The 16,131-nt window shown below is 41.9% G+C and overlaps 1 long non-coding RNA gene across 1 annotated transcript; it reads left to right on the top strand.

Annotated features, from left to right (window-relative positions):
- The first annotated feature begins 2,650 nt into the window (after positions 1-2,650).
- LOC117520856 lies at positions 2,651-15,857 on the top strand. The gene is made up of 2 exons (XR_004563781.1): positions 2,651-2,822; positions 15,621-15,857. It is a non-coding gene; the product is annotated as an uncharacterized LOC117520856 (long non-coding RNA).
- The last annotated feature ends 274 nt before the right edge of the window (positions 15,858-16,131 follow it).

The raw sequence follows: 16,131 nt of genomic DNA, 5'->3' as shown, positions 1-16,131 counted from the left end.
TTTGGCATCTGCCTGTGTTTGTTACAAAACTTCCGAATTAGTGCATTATTTAAAAATAAAAGATATGTGTTATATTTTAACTTTGTACAAATAACAGAATTGACATTAATGGAATTATTCTATCTGGATTCATTTAATTTATAAATGAAAACCAAGTCAAAACTGCTTTATTTTCCAAGGCCTCTGCCTCACCGTGGCACTGCTGTATTCTGTTAAGGAATAATGGTTTGTCTTTTGTGTGTGTAGAGTTGAGCGTAGCTCCTCTCAACTGCTTCACTCCTGCAAAATATGTAGTAACAGGAGCTTCCAGCAGTGGGCAGCTTGCAGGAAAGACAGAAGTGCTGACTCATTGTTTGGGTTTGTGGTCACCTTTGATGCTACCAGAAGCAATTGTGGTGTTAAAACTCAAAATCAGCTTGTTAGTAGTTGCAAGTGTACCGGAGACAATACTGAAAGTTATCGGTTATCAGTTAGCTGTAGCTTCCAATAATTTTTTGGGTGGTTTATCAGTTTAATTTCATAAAAAATAACTTTTCACTTAGCTGATCAGCTGTTATCGACGCTAACTTCTTGGCAGGGGCGTGCTAGGAACATTTTTCAGCCAGGGAGTTTCATATCCAACCAGCCCACAAACCGCCAGTGCACAGAGATAATAAGAGTTCTGCTGTGGCATTTATGTGCTGACTGACTGTGAAAATTGGGTGGCTTATAATAGAAAGTAAAAGTTAGTTAAGCTGGGCATACACTGTACGATATTTTCAATCGTTGTACTTGGCTCCAGCTCAAAAACCGCAGGGTTTAAAAGTTCAGAGCGCAAGATTCATGTTCTCACACTGTACGGCCCGATGCTATGATGCGATCTGACTGCTCACATTGTATGTTCAAAAACCACATGTCGGGAAGCAAAATGTAACAGAAGCTTTTTTTTTCTTTTTAAAAAAAAAATTATTTCATGCCTATCAGTGCGCACAGTGAGTGGAATCAGGTGGGGAGACTGAGCACAACATGATTCATGAGAGGACGGTAAAAAAAGAAAACATAAACATTCATAACAGGTGTTGCTACTTACACTGTTGTATAAATAAACTATATTTCATACGGAGTCTTACAGCTGTGCTCATCTGTCATAAATCCTGTTGTTGTCTGCTGTGTGTGTGTCCGCGCACGCGCATATATGTTCAGTCTCCCCCCACCTGATTCCACTCACTGTGCGCCCTGATAGGCATGAACTTTAATATGATATTAGGTTATTGCGAGGGAACGCAATTAAAAAAACCCACAACACTTTACATGAGATCACTGTTTGCTCTCTCCGGTGTTTGCACATGCACAGTGCGTGAGGTAATCAGCGCGTAGACGCTTGTAGCGCTGCTTCAACAGTGCGGAACCCTCACAAGTCACGATGGCCGACCAAAATATCAAACAGGTTTGATTTTTATCCGACCATATGATTCCCCATCGGGAGGTGGTCGTGAGATGTTAAACGCAGCTCGTTACTCCATGTAGACTGCACGATGCAGGACGCACGATTAACCTGAAACTCGGCGTGATCCAAAAAATTCTCGCACAAGTGAAAAATCGGCTGAAAAAGGGCTAAAAATCGCACAGTGTAAGCCCGCCTTAGTTAAAACAAGAACGGTATTGTTAACTCACCAGTACACCACCTAAGGCTGGTGTACAGTGTGAGAACATGAATCGTGCGCTCTGAACTTTTAAACCCTGCGGTTCTGTCGGACAGTTTGAGCTGGAGCCGAGTACAACAATTGAAAATATCGTACGTACAGTGTCTGCCCAGCTTAAGTCAGTGAAGTCTGTAAGTAGCTGGAAGAGGTGGTACTGTACTACAAATGTTGATACGGGTGACATCCGGCCTATTTATCATTTCCCTCTTCGCTCTGTCTTCTTGAAAAATTATCTGTGAGCTTTGCACACTTGGCAGCATTTTCCTCCAAAGCTTTTCTTTTCTTTTCACTTACGGGTAGCGCAAGTCCCATCTGAGCGCACAGGGCTTGATTGGACTGAACTAACTGTAATGAATGCATAGGGGTGTTAAACATGTAATGGTATATCCCTACCTTAGGCTTTGGAAAAGATAACAGCGTTGCAAAAGAAGCAGTCTTAAGTTATTTTCTTGTGAATTTTTGTGATTGTAAAACATTTATAACACTTAATGTCTTCTCTTTAAGATACAGCAGCCCAAGTGTCTTGCTGTGTAGCCTAACAGTTAGTGATGGTCATATATGTATGCATATATATTAACACCCCCTCACAACGGCCCCAGGTTGGACCAGCCCACCAGGAAAAGTCCCGACTTTCCCGATTACCCAGCACGCGGTAGCTTTTTGGTTAGCTGTTCCCACCACTGATTATGTTCTCTGACTGATCAGAGTTGTTCTAATATTTTTCCGGCCAATTTTTTTAAAGTAAGTTACACAGTAACTTAGCAGCCGGTACAGTAACCTGTGTGTTGTGATAATGAGGCTGTATGGCATGCAAGTGAATACATTTCCAGCACAGATGCCAAAAAATGTATTAGAGTGTGTACAGTGACACCTAGGGGCTCTGCTAAAGTGTCATGATTTGATGTTGTGAATGGCCCAAGATCAATGTGTGGTTGAAGTTTGGCATGGCGAGTTCTGATCGTGCACCAGAAAAGCAAAGTGATGTTCTGCAGAATACTGACCTGGTAAAATTTACATATATTTGACTTCAGGCATTTTTCTTTTCACAGTAGCCTGACACACTGGGAGACAGACGCAGTGGCTGATCTGGAGACTCAGGTGGATCAGACAAACATGTTTTACAAAGAGTTCTTTGGCCAGGTAGGCTTGTGTTTCTACCTAAAACAAATCCTCATTGTCAAAAACCATTTCATTTAACAGCTTGTTTGGATTAAAGAGTCCAAAGCCCTGATTTCCTGTGAAGAAAAAGCTGCACGTGGCACTGGAGAAAACTTTCCAAGTTCCCCACACTTTGGCAGCAACAAGTCGTGCATATTTTAGTATTGTACTGTACGGTAAAGATGTTTGGAGTTGGCAGTTCTCAGAAAGTGAGTGACCGTGCAAAAAGGAAACAGGTGAGGGAAGCCACCAAAACACTCTGACGGAGGTAAAGCAACACAAAAGAAGAAGGACTCACACAGGGTTAGTGAACAGTTCAGCATTTCGTTATACTTCTGGACAGACGGCACTACTTGCTGAATGTGATGGAGGTGATACCAATAACAGGACCAGATACCAGGTTTGGCCAATTGAAAACCGAAAAAAGGCGGTTAGAGTCGAGTCATAGAGTGCAAAAGCTCCAAATCACCATGATACACAGAATGTTTGGCAAGATATTCAGCACAAAAGGTTTCAGAGATTCTGCCCCCTAACTGCACCCGACGTCAAACTTGTCTGTGGTCCTGGTGTGGTGACCTTATTTACGAAGATTGCTCTTGATTCATGAAGTCAAGATATTGCATACCTTCATTTTTCTCCTTTTCTTTTTGTTTGCTTGTTTAGTTCTAAGAAATGAGGTGGAACATTTGAACCATGCCCAAAACCTTTTGTCTCCTTGTGATTTGACCACAGAATGTTCCTTAAAGAACCTGCTCTCTCAGACGGACAAGCCGTCTGCAAACCCTTCAGGCTCCTCTCCAAGGCGTCATCGCAAATAACCAACAAAATCTGCATTTTGTCAACAGCACCATACTTTAGCTACTCAGAAAAGTTGGCTGAGTTGATTGCACGCATTTGTGGCCGTGGCCAATAATTTATGGTCGGGTTTAGGCAACTGCAGCTACGTGGTTATGGTTTGAGAAAGACCATGTTCATGATTAAAGGAAGTCGATGTTGAAAGTTGGCTGGAGATGCGACGCAAACTCCGGGATCGTGGGTAAAAGTGAGAAGCTTTGCACGAACGTGCCTCAGCTTTAAATGATGAATCATTGGTGGCACATGAAACATTGAAACAACACGAAAAACATTCATCAGTTGCTGTGCAAATGCATGAGGACAGGCTTCTATTTGGAGTCATGAGCCAGGAGGCAATTTTGACCTAATCAGTACCAGTTAAGGGGACTAAACAACACTTATAATCCAACCTCAGCATACCATTATCAACAGTGCATCCAGAAAGTATTTCAATTTTAATGTATTTTTTTTCAAATTATTTTCATTTATATAAATGAAAGGGCCGAGAGGGTGCAGGTTTTCTTTGCAGCCACTGAATTGACTTCCTGTTCCGGAGCACAGCGGTGTTCTGCTGTATCTGTTAGCTGTTTGAACTGAGCTGTTTGAGTTCTTTGAATTAACAGTCTTTTTCAAGACTTTTCTACTTTTTTACTTTTTTTTACTTTTTCACCGTGCTCCAACGCCTAAGGAAGACCTCTAACGGTCGAAGCATCGCGACGGAGCTCTTTTATCAGCTGGCCTTCATCAGCGTTGGCAGGCTAACTAGCTTGCTAACGCTTTCGTTTTTATTTTTGTTTTATTTTTTAGCACTGTTGTCGTGCTGCTCCACAGCCTGCCTAGTGGATTTTTATTTTATTTTAGCACTGTTGTCGTGTGTTACCTGTGCTGCTCCACAGCCTGTCCAGTGGATTTTTATTTTATTTTTTAGCACTGTTGTCGTGCGTTACCTGTGCTGCTCCACAGCCTGTTCAGTGGATTTTTATTTTATTTTTTAGCACTGTTGTCGTGTGTTACCTGTGCTGCTCCACAGCCTGTTCTGTGGATTTTTATTTTATTTTTTAGCACTGTTGTCGTGTGTTACCTGTGCTGCTCCACAGCCTGTTCTGTGGATTTTTATTTTATTTTTTAGCACTGTTGTCGTGCGTTACCTGTGCTGCTCCACAGCCTGTTCAGTGGATTTTTATTTTATTTTTTAGCACTGTTGTCGTGCATTACCTGTGCTGCTCCACAGCCTGTTCAGTGGATTTTTATTTTATTTTTTAGCACTGTTGTCGTGTGTTACCTGTGCTGCTCCACAGCCTGTCTAGTGGATTTTTATTTTGTTTTAGCACTGTTGTCGTGCGTTACCTGTGCTGCTCCACAGCCTGTCCAGTGGATTTTGATTTAGCACTGTTGTCGTGCGTTACCTGTGCTGCTCCACAGCCTGTCCAGTGGATTTTGATTTAGCACTGTTGTTGTGCGTTACCTGTGCTGCTCCACAGCCTGTCCAGTGGATTTTTATTTTGTTTTAGCACTGTTGTCGTGCGTTGCCTGTGCTGCTCCACAGCCTGTCCAGTGGATTTTTATTTTATTTTATTTTTTAGCACTGTTGTCGTGCGTTACCTGTGCTGCTCCACAGCCTGTCCAGTGGATTTTTATTTTGTTTTAGCACTGTTGTCGTGCGTTGCCTGTGCTGCTCCACAGCCTGTCCAGTGGATTTTTATTTTTATTTTATTTTTTAGCACTGTTGTCGTGCGTTACCTGTGCTGCTCCACAGCCTGTCTAGTGGATTTTTATTTTGTTTTAGCACTGTTGTCGTGCGTTGCCTGTGCTGCTCCACAGCCTGTCCAGTGGATTTTTATTTTTATTTTATTTTATTTTTTAGCACTGTTGTCGTGCGTTACCTGTGCTGCTCCACAGCCTGTCTAGTGGATTTTTATTTTATTTTAGCACTGTTGTCGTGCGTTACCTGTGCTGCTCCACAGCCTGTCTAGTGTCGGATTCCCTGTTTGGGATTCCCTGTTAGCTACTAGCTCTTAGCCGTTTTAGCATGGCGGCTTCTCCTGTCTCTCCCGTACTTTTCTGCTCTGGGTGTGAAATGTTTAGTTATTCCTTGGCCTCTTTTAGCAGTAACGGTACTTGTAATCAGTGCAGCTTATTCGTAGCTTTGGAGGCCAGGCTGGGCGAATTGGAGGCTCGGCTCCGCACCGTGGAAAATTCTACAGCTAGCCAGGCCCCTGTAGTCGGTGCGGACCAAGGTAGCTTAGCCGCCGTTAGTTCCCCCCTGGCAGACCCCGTGCAGTCGGGAAGGCAGGCTGACTGGGTGACTGTGAGGAGGAAGTGTAGCCCTAAACAGAAGCCCCGTGTACACCGTCAACCCGTTCACATCTCTAACCGTTTTTCCCCACTCGACGATACACTCGCCGAGGATCAAACTCTGGTTATTGGCGACTCTGTTTTGAGAAATGTGAAGTTAGCGACACCAGCAACCATTGTCAATTGTCTTCCGGGGGCCAGAGCAGGCGACATCGAAGGACATTTGAAATTGCTGGCTAAGGCTAAGCGTAAATTTGGTAAGATTGTAATTCACGTCGGCAGTAATGACACTCGGTTACGCCAATCGGAGGTCACTAAAATTAACATTGAATCGGTGTGTAACTTTGCAAAAACAATGTCGGACTCTGTTGTTTTCTCTGGGCCCCTCCCCAATCAGACCGGGAGTGACATGTTTAGCCGCATGTTCTCCTTGAATTGCTGGCTGTCTGAGTGGTGTCCAAAAATGAGGTGGGCTTCATTGATAATTGGCAAAGCTTCTGGGGAAAACCTGGTCTTGTTAGGAGAGACGGCATCCATCCCACTTTAGAGGGAGCAGCTCTCATTTCTAGAAATCTGGCCAATTTTTTGGGATCCTCCAAACTGTGACTGTCTAGCGTTGGGACCAGGAGGCAGAGCTGTGGTCTTATACACCTCTCTGCAGCTTCTCTCCCCCTGCCATCCCCCTATTACCCCATCCCGTAGAGACGGTGCCTGCTCCCAGACCACCAATAACTAGCAAAAATCTATTTAAGCATAAAAATTCAAAAGAAAAAATAATATAGCACCTTCAATTGCACCACAGACTAAAACAGTTAAATGTGGTCTATTAAACATTAGGTCTCTTTCTTCTAAGTCCCTGTTGGTAAATGATATAATAATTGATCAACGTATTGATTTATTCTGCCTAACAGAAACTTGGTTACAGCAGGATGAATATGTTAGTTTAAATGAGTCAACACCCCCGAGTCACACTAACTGTCAGAATGCTCGTAGCACGGGCCGGGGCGGAGGATTAGCAGCAATCTTCCATTCCAGCTTATTAATTAATCAAAAACCTAGACAGAGCTTTAATTCATTTGAAAGCTTGTCTCTTAGTCTTGTCCATCCAAATTGGAAGTCCCAAAAACCAGTTTTATTTGTTATTATCTATCGTCCACCTGGTCGTTACTGTGAGTTTCTCTGTGAATTTTCAGACCTTTTGTCTGACTTAGTGCTTAGCTCAGATAAGATAATTATAGTGGGCGATTTTAACATCCACACAGATGCTGAGAATGACAGCCTCAACACTGCATTTAATCTATTATTAGACTCTATCGGCTTTGCTCAAAAAGTAAATGAGTCCACCCACCACTTTAATCATATTTTAGATCTTGTTCTGACTTATGGTATGGAAATAGAAGACTTAACAGTATTCCCTGAAACTCCCTTTGTCTGATCATTTTTTAATAACATTTACATTTACCCTGATGGACTACCCTGCAGTGGGGAATAAGTTTCATTACACTAGAAGTCTTTCAGAAAGCGCTGTAACTAGGTTTAAGGATATGATTCCTTCTTTATGTTCTCTAATGTCATATACCAACACAGAGCAGAGTAGCTACCTAAACTCTGTAAGGGAGTTAGAGTATCTTGTCAATAGTTTTACATCCTCATTGAAGACAACTTTGGATGCTGTAGCTCCTCTGAAAAAGAGAGCTTTAAATCAGAAGTGTCTGACTCCGTGGTATAACTCACAAACTCGTAGCTTAAAGCAGATAACCCGTAAGTTGGAGAGGAAATGGCGTCTCACTAATTTAGAAGATCTTCACTTAGCCTGGAAAAAAGAGTTTGTTGCTCTATAAGAAAGCCCTTCGTGAAGCTAGGACATCTTTCTACTCATCACTAATTGAAGAAAATAAGAACAACCCCAGGTTTCTTTTCAGCACTGTAGCCAGGCTGACAAAGAGTCAGAGCTCTATTGAGCTGAGTATTCCATTAACTTTAACTAGTAATGACTTCATGACTTTCTTTGCTAACAAATTTTGACTATTAGAGAAAAAATTACTCATAACCATCCCAAAGATGTATCGTTATCTTTGGCTGCTTTCAGTGATGCCGGTATTGGTTAGACTCTTTCTCTCCGATTGTTCTGTCTGAGTTATTTTCATTAGTTACTTCATCCAAACCATCAACATGCTTATTAGACCCCATTCCTGCCAGGCTGCTCAAGGAAGTCCTACCATTATTTAATGCTTCAATCTTAAATATGATCAATCTATCTTTGTTAGTTGGTTATGTACCACAGGCCTTTAAGGTGGCAGTAATTAAACCATTATTTAAAAAGCCATCACTTGACCCAGCTATCTTAGCTAATTATAGGCCAATCTCCAACCTTCCTTTTCTCTCAAAGATTCTTGAGAGGGTAGTTGTAAAACAGCTAACTGATCACCTGCAGAGGAATGGTCTATTTGAAGAGTTTCAGTCAGGTTTTAGAATTCATCATAGTACAGAAACAGCATTAGTGAAGGTTACAAATGATCTTCTTATGGCTTCGGACAGTGGACTTATCTCTGTGCTTGTTCTGTTGGACCTCAGTGCTGCTTTTGATACTGTTGACCATAAAATTTTATTACAGAGATTAGAGCATGTCATAGGTATTAAAGGCATTGCGCTGCGGTGGTTTGAATCATATTTGTCTAATAGATTACAGTTTGTTCATGTAAATGGGGAATCTTCTTCACAGACTAAAGTTAATTATGGAGTTCCACAAGGTTCTGTGCTAGGACCAATTTTATTCACTTTATACATGCTTCCCTTGGGCAGTATTATTAGACGGTATTGCTTAAATTTTCATTGTTACGCAGATGATACCCAGCTTTATCTATCCATGAAGCCAGAGGATATGCACCAATTAGCTAAACTGCAGGATTGTCTTACAGACATAAAGACATGGATGACCTCTAATTTCCTGCTTTTAAACTCAGATAAAACTGAAGTTATTGTACTTGGCCCCACAAATCTTAGAAGCATGGTGTCTAACCAGATCGTTACTCTGGATGGCATTTCCCTGATCTCTGGTAATACTGTGAGAAATCTTGGAGTTATTTTGATCAGGATATGTCATTCAAAGCGCATATTAAACAAATATGTAGGACTGCCTTTTGCATTTACGCAATATCTCTAAAATCAGAAAGGTCTTGTCTCAGAGTGATGCTGAAAAACTAATTCATGCATTTGTTTCCTCTAGGCTGGACTATTGTAATTCATTATTATCAGGTTGTCCTAAAAGTTCCCTAAAAAGCCTTCAGTTGGTTCAGAATGCTGCAGCTAGAGTACTGACGGGGACTAGCAGGAGAGAGCATATCTCACCCGTGTTGGCCTCCCTTCATTGGCTTCCTGTTAATGCTAGAATAGAATTTAAAATTCTTCTTCTTACTTATAAGGTTTTGAATAATCAGGTCCCATCTTATCTTAGGGACCTCGTAGTACCATATTACCCCATTAGAGCGCTTCGCTCTCAGACTGCGGGCTTACTTGTAGTTCCTAGGGTTTGTAAGAGTAGAATGGGAGGCAGAGCCTTCAGCTTTCAGGCTCCTCTCCTGTGGAACCAGCTCCCAATTCAGATCAGGGAGACAGATACCCTCTCTACTTTAAGATTAGGCTTAAAACTTTCCTTTTCGCTAAGGCTTATAGTTAGGGCTGGATCGGGTGACCCTGGACCATCCCTTGGTTATGTTGCTTTAGACGTAGACTGTGTTTCATAATTATTGTATGGCCTTGCCTTGCAATGTGGAGCGCCTTGGGGCAACTGTTTGTTGTGATTTGGCGCTATACAAGAAAAAAGTTGATTGATTGATTGATATAGTGCCAAATCACAACAAAGTTGCCTCAAGGTGCTTCACAGAAGTAAGGTCTAACCTTACTGACCCCCAGAGCAAGAACACAGGTGACAGTGGTAAGGAAAAACTCTCTCTGATGATTTGAAGAAGAAACCTCAAGCAAACCAGACTCAAAGGGGCTACCTCCTGCTTGGGCCATGCTACAGACACAAGACAATGCAGGAAATTATACAGGACGTCAAACAGAAAGAAAAAACAGAATCAGGTGGCAGAAAGACAACAAATACAGTATAATTGATCAGCATCTAGCAACAGGAAAAACAGAAGAAATAATAGTGATCGCCGGCCACTAGCCCTAAGCTTCACTAAAAGAACCAGAATTTAGATAAAGTTGGGGCTGCGGCCCGCTCCGTTTAATAATAAAATGAATTTAAAAGGGTGTAAAGCGTAGTACCATACTATGGCAGTATGCTAGCTGTCTTTGGGCAGTTTGGTCCATTCCTCTTTGCAGCACCTCTCAAGTTCCATCAGGCTGGATAGGGAGCGTCGGTGCACAGTCATTTTCAGATCTCTCCAGAGATGTTCAATCAGATTCAGGTCTGGGCTCTGGCTGGGTCACTCAAGGACATTCACAGAGTTGTCCTGAAGCCACTCCTTTGATATCTTGGCTGTGTGCTTAGGGTCATTGTCCTGCTGAAAGATGAACCGTCGCCCCAGTCTGAGGTCAAGAGTGCTCTGGAGCAGGTTTTCATCCAGGATGTCTCTGTTCATTGCTGCATTCATCATTTCATCAATCCTGACTAGTCTCCCAGTTCCTGCTGCTGAAAAACATCCCCACAGCATGATGCTGCCACCACCATGTTTCACTGTATGGATGGTGCCTGGTTTCCTCCAAACATGACTCCTGACATTTACACCAAAGAGTTCAATCTTTGTCTCATCAGACCAGAGAATTTTGTTTCTCAAGGACTGAGAGTCCTTCAGGTGCCTTTTGGCAAACTCCAGGTGGGCTGCCATGTGCCTTTTACTGAGGAGTGGCTTCCGTCTGGCCACTCTGAGTCAACTGAATTTACCCCAAGTGAACTCTAATTAAGCTGTAGAAACATCTCAAGAATGATCAGTGGAAACAGGAGGCACCTGAGCTCAATTTCAGCTTCATGGCAAATGCTGTGAATACTTATGTTCATGTGATTTCTTAGTTTTTAAGTTTATTTTTACAAAATTTCATCCATTTTGGAGTAAGGCTGTAACATAACGAAATGTGTAAAACGTGAAGCACTGTGAATACTTTCCAGATGCACCGTACACAAAAATGTATGGCGGCCATTCCAGGCTGGCAGTTGTACTCAGGTAGGGGTCAGTGAAGAATTACACAGGGGTCAAAATGTAAAAATGCTCCAATCATATTGAAAAGTACACCACATTATTTGCTTGATCATAAAGATTCCAAAAAGGTGTAGTCTGGAGTATCTGTGACTGAATGTTTTTCAGTTATGGGGTAAAAGGCAAAAATGGTGACTGTGTATACAGGGGTCAAAAGTTAAAGTTGGTCCAATTTTGGTAAAAAAAAAAAAAAAAGCAAATTATTGGTTAAGTTAATAGGGTTTTACCATTTAGGCTTAAGTGATACTGAAAACCTACTTGTCCTGTGGACTTTTCCCGGAGATGTCAGATATCAACACCAGAAAAAGACCAGAAAAATATGAAGGTTCACCTTTAGATGAGTTATCTTACAGACTGTGTGAAAAATAAAGTAAATGCATATAAGTGAGTGAAGAATGAACCCAACATTACTGATGTAGATATGTGCAGGTGAGCGAGTGAACCCAAGATGGAGGTCATCCCTTTAAGCTGTTCTTTCACTTCTGAAGAACTCCAGTTTTGGATTTCCGAGGGGACCTTTATCTTTAAAATAATCACCTCTGTTTAACATATCCGATGCAGCCACAAGGCTCAGGGTTAAAATGCTTCCAAAACACGGGGGCTAATGCTCAACCGGGGACGGCTGCCAGGCCGCTCCGGGCCTGTTACAGTTCCTGAATGTACCCGTTAGAAACTTCATGGGCATTAACGTCTTATCAGGACTCATCATGCTTTTGTTTTGTCTGTCTGCTACATATGCTGAAAAGGACACGCTTTAACTTTGCAATAGCAACTCTCAGCCACCAGGGGGCATATAAGGACTTTGTTTTTAATGAGATTTTATATCTATCTACACAAATATATCTATAGATAGATATATGTATATATGATATATGATCTCTAGATGTAGCAGCTGGATAGTGTAGCGGTAACATTGCTGTCTTTCAAACAACAAGTTATGTGTTCAAATCCCGCTCAGGACTCACATCCAGTAAGGGTCCCCAGGCTCGACTCCCCTTTCATGAATGAAAGACAAACAAATAAAGCCATACCAGCTCGGATCACGATCCGGATCCAGGAATTTTTTAAAGGATTCTTCACCATTGCGGGATAGGGAGAATTTTGACATTCTAGTTTCTAACTCCAAAAAAACAAGGCAGAAAGGCTTGAAAAAAATTAGGGTGTAACATAGTCAAATGTTCTATCAAACAACAAAGTTTGGTGATGATCGGATCCGGATTCCGGATCTGGTGATCCAGAATATGCAAAAATATATGGAAAATAGAAAATGTGTCAGTGTGAGGTGACAAATGAAGCTAGAGATGCACAACTAACCAAATTGTAGCTGAATCTGTACTGATTCAATAAGGTGTCATCAGATTTGATGTAGCTTCAAATGTTATGGAGCTAGATCCAGAAGAAAACTGCCATTACCGAAAAATTGTTTTTATATAACTTTTGAACTAATAAAGACATAAAAGTGATTCCAAGTTCTAGTGGTATGTTTTCATGGTTAAGGATGTCAAATATAAAGGAAAGAAAAGTGTATGTATCATAGTTTGGTTGTAACACTGAATTGTTGAATAGATCACTGTGCCAAGGAGGGAATCTCTTTAGGGTCAGTGACCCTATGGCCTTGTTTAGAGAAGTGTTTCATAAATGTTAAAAAATTCATATATTTGCAGTTTAGTCGAATAATAAATTGAATTTGGTCTCTTATTTGTTTTTGTCTATAAACACATGCAATATCAATATCAGTGCTCAGATGACAGTAGCTTCTGGGAAAGGTGCAAGTTGCAATAAACTGTGATGCCAAGCGCTAAGGATACATGCTATCCAGTCACAGCAGATGAAACTTTTTGTACTACTGAGCAAACATCATTGTTAGACTTTTTTAGGTTCAATGATTCCACGGCGTGTAGATGTTATGGCGTCAGTGACCCCATGGCCTTGGCGGAGGTTTGCACTCTCTGAGTGCTTCTAGTTTATTTCCTTTCCTTTGGATTATTAATTAGTTAAAACCCAGGACAGAATGTGGGCAAAGTTTAAAGGTAAATAGATACTTTATTGTCATAATAAAAGTTGTTATTCAGAATTTGATTTTATTATTAATGTTTGGGGGGTGAACAGGAGGCGTGTCCAGTTGCTTTCTCATAAGGGTCTATGCAATTTATAATATTTCATTCTGCCATGGAAAAAAAGAAGTCGTACCTAACTTCTTAAAGTTGTACCTGACCTGATTTCACTCCAAATGAGAGCGAACATGAGCCCAAATCAAATTAATGATTTTATACGGCTCCCTTTCAGCAGAGTGCAGGTCCATTTAGCCGTCCTGTCCTCGAGAAACGAGGGACATTGTTGAATGTCTTTGAGCTCCGGTGCTTACGTAGCTCACTGCCTTTGGATTTTAGAAACGGACTCTGCAGCTTTGGAGTGGACAGTTCAGCATTTTAAAATCTCTGGATCAGCGACAAGTGCAAATCTCACAGGCGAAGCGGAAATTCAAAACACAGGCATATTTGTGTGTGGGTCTGTGCCAGCCCCCTGTGGACTCGTAAGGATGCCAGAACATTCATAAAACGGATACTTCAGGGTCACAGGAGTCTACATAGTCAGTGTTTTCTGTCTGTCTGCTGGATACTTTCTGCAGTTCCAGAACTTTGAGATACTTCTGACAAAGCCTCAGACTATGTGTTTGCTGTTGTTGCTACAGGACATAATACCGGGACTCAGGTCCCGATGCTGTGGATCCGTAAGTCATCAGAGAAAACACCCCAAGTACAACCATAAGCATTCGAAGCATTGGTTAATCTATGTTTGTTTTCCAATGTGCATCTAAAACATGTAGCATAAGCACATTTGAAGCATACCCAGCTCCACTTTGCTGTTGCACAAAGTAGGTTCCAGGGTGCAAATGGGCAGCTGGGTGCAGGAAGACAGTGTAGATAAGTGTTTTGTCCAAGGACACAGACAGGTAGCATGAGCAGGAATCAAATCCAGGTCTACATCCAGGCTGACCAGCTCCTTATCCACTCGGCTACCTGCTCTAAAAAAAAAAAAAAAAAAAAAAAAAATCAGTGCAATCAGATTATGTCACTGACTTTAAGAGACAGTTGCACCAAAAACTGGTGCATTGCTATTTATGTAGATGGTACAAGTGAGAAGTTTTCTGACGGGGAAAAGGTTTTGTGTACAAATATGTGAGTCAGACACACAGTGATCCACCACAGCTCCCTGAGATGAAACATTTGCGCTTCTCCTGCAAGACCGGCTCCACATCTTCATCCAACCACACAGTCTTCCCCTCTTTTAATCATGGATGATTAACAGGGGTGAAATGATACACTAGCTCCACAATATGAGACATATCACAATACACCTATCGCAATTTGATACATATCATTACACATAATTACTTCACAGTTCAGACTTATTATGCAGAAAGCAATTTGCGGTGAAAGTTTAACAAAACAAATTCTAAAATCTAAATTGTAATCCTTGATGTTATTCATTTCTCATTTGTATAGTTTATTAACCATGTATGATTCTTCTGCAAGCAGAAGGTGACTTTTTATCGTATCATGACATTCATTTTGTAAAAAAAAAATGATGCAATTCAACACAGACCCCATGATATGATTATCACAATACACAATCTGTCATGCCACCCATAACAATTAACTGACAAATCCAACCCGTTTGCATCCCTTGCCTTACTTTTCATTTAAATCACACAACTCCTAAATAGCAAAGCAGAGTTAGACATGCTCCAAATCCACTTGCACTATGCATTTTAGACCGTGTGCTACAGATTGTCAAGATAGGGCCCTTTGTGTGCGGGTTGTGCACGGCACATGATGACCATGGTTATCGGTGATGATGACAGTGATTATGCATAGAGCGATGTGTTCGATGTTAAAAAATCTGTGGTTGCGTGACACAGCGTACTGCTAACGCCGATACGCAGACAAACCCTTCTGCACTGCCAGAGATCGCTGAATCTTTTTGGGCACCTGAGTCCCATCAGGCCTTTTCACTGTCTTCTGGCTGCACGTGGCTTCCACCCAAACCGTCTGGGTCGTCCTCCAAAGCTGGGCAGAAACGACTAATAATGACTGGAGGGAGGAGACTGCCAATAGCCTCTGTGCTTCATTCCCCTCACCTCTCACAGACTCTTTCTTGGGATAATTATTGTGATTGAATACAGATGATGATTTTTTTTTTCAGTCCTCGGAAAGCCAAGAAGGCAGGGCGGCGGGGGGCGGGGGGGTGCTGGAGGAACAGGGACTGCTGGAGAGACAGAGGGAACAACTAAAACGCATTACCAGCTTGGACATGACTTATAAAAATGCCGGATTCACACGCTGTGGACGAAAGTCTCATGCTGATGTAATAAATCGCGCTACAACAGAGCACCTTGTGTTTATGTTCTTCGTTAATCTTCACTTAGGGTTTATTTTTCTCTCCGCAGGAAAGGAGGATGATCAATGGATACCAAAAACCACCTTGAAGCTAAAAGTCTGGAATGGTCTTTCTCTTCCCACCTTGTGAATCCTCGCGGTATTCTGTGCGTGCGTGTCGGAACGCCTCCAGCTCGCTGTCAGAAAGACACGAAGCCCTCCATCATGTCTTTCCTTCCACCATCCTTCTCCTGTCTGCAGAAGAACTTCCATGGTGATAAATTGAGGAAATAAATGCTGTAAAATGTGCTTGTCTTCTGTTTACTGACACGTGCACATCACAAGTGCTTTGAGTCTTTTACTTGCATTTTCCTGTAATTGGTGAACATTTACACCCTGTAATCAACACTGCGAACAAACAGCCAAATCACCTGAGAACTGTCCTTTTGTTGTTGTGGCAGTGAATCCTTGCAGCTGAGGAGAGGAAACGACCTGCGTGATGTTTTAAGAACAGCGAAGCTCGCCTGAATGTTAAATATTGGACAGTTTGGTACATGTGGACTCACGGCTTATCATGCACCA

This window comes from Thalassophryne amazonica, chromosome 11 (assembly GCF_902500255.1).
Source record: "Thalassophryne amazonica chromosome 11, fThaAma1.1, whole genome shotgun sequence".
Taxonomy (NCBI): Eukaryota; Metazoa; Chordata; class Actinopteri; order Batrachoidiformes; family Batrachoididae; genus Thalassophryne; species Thalassophryne amazonica.
Note: the sequence above shows the minus strand (reverse complement) of the source record. Positions and strands in the feature narration are given on the sequence as shown.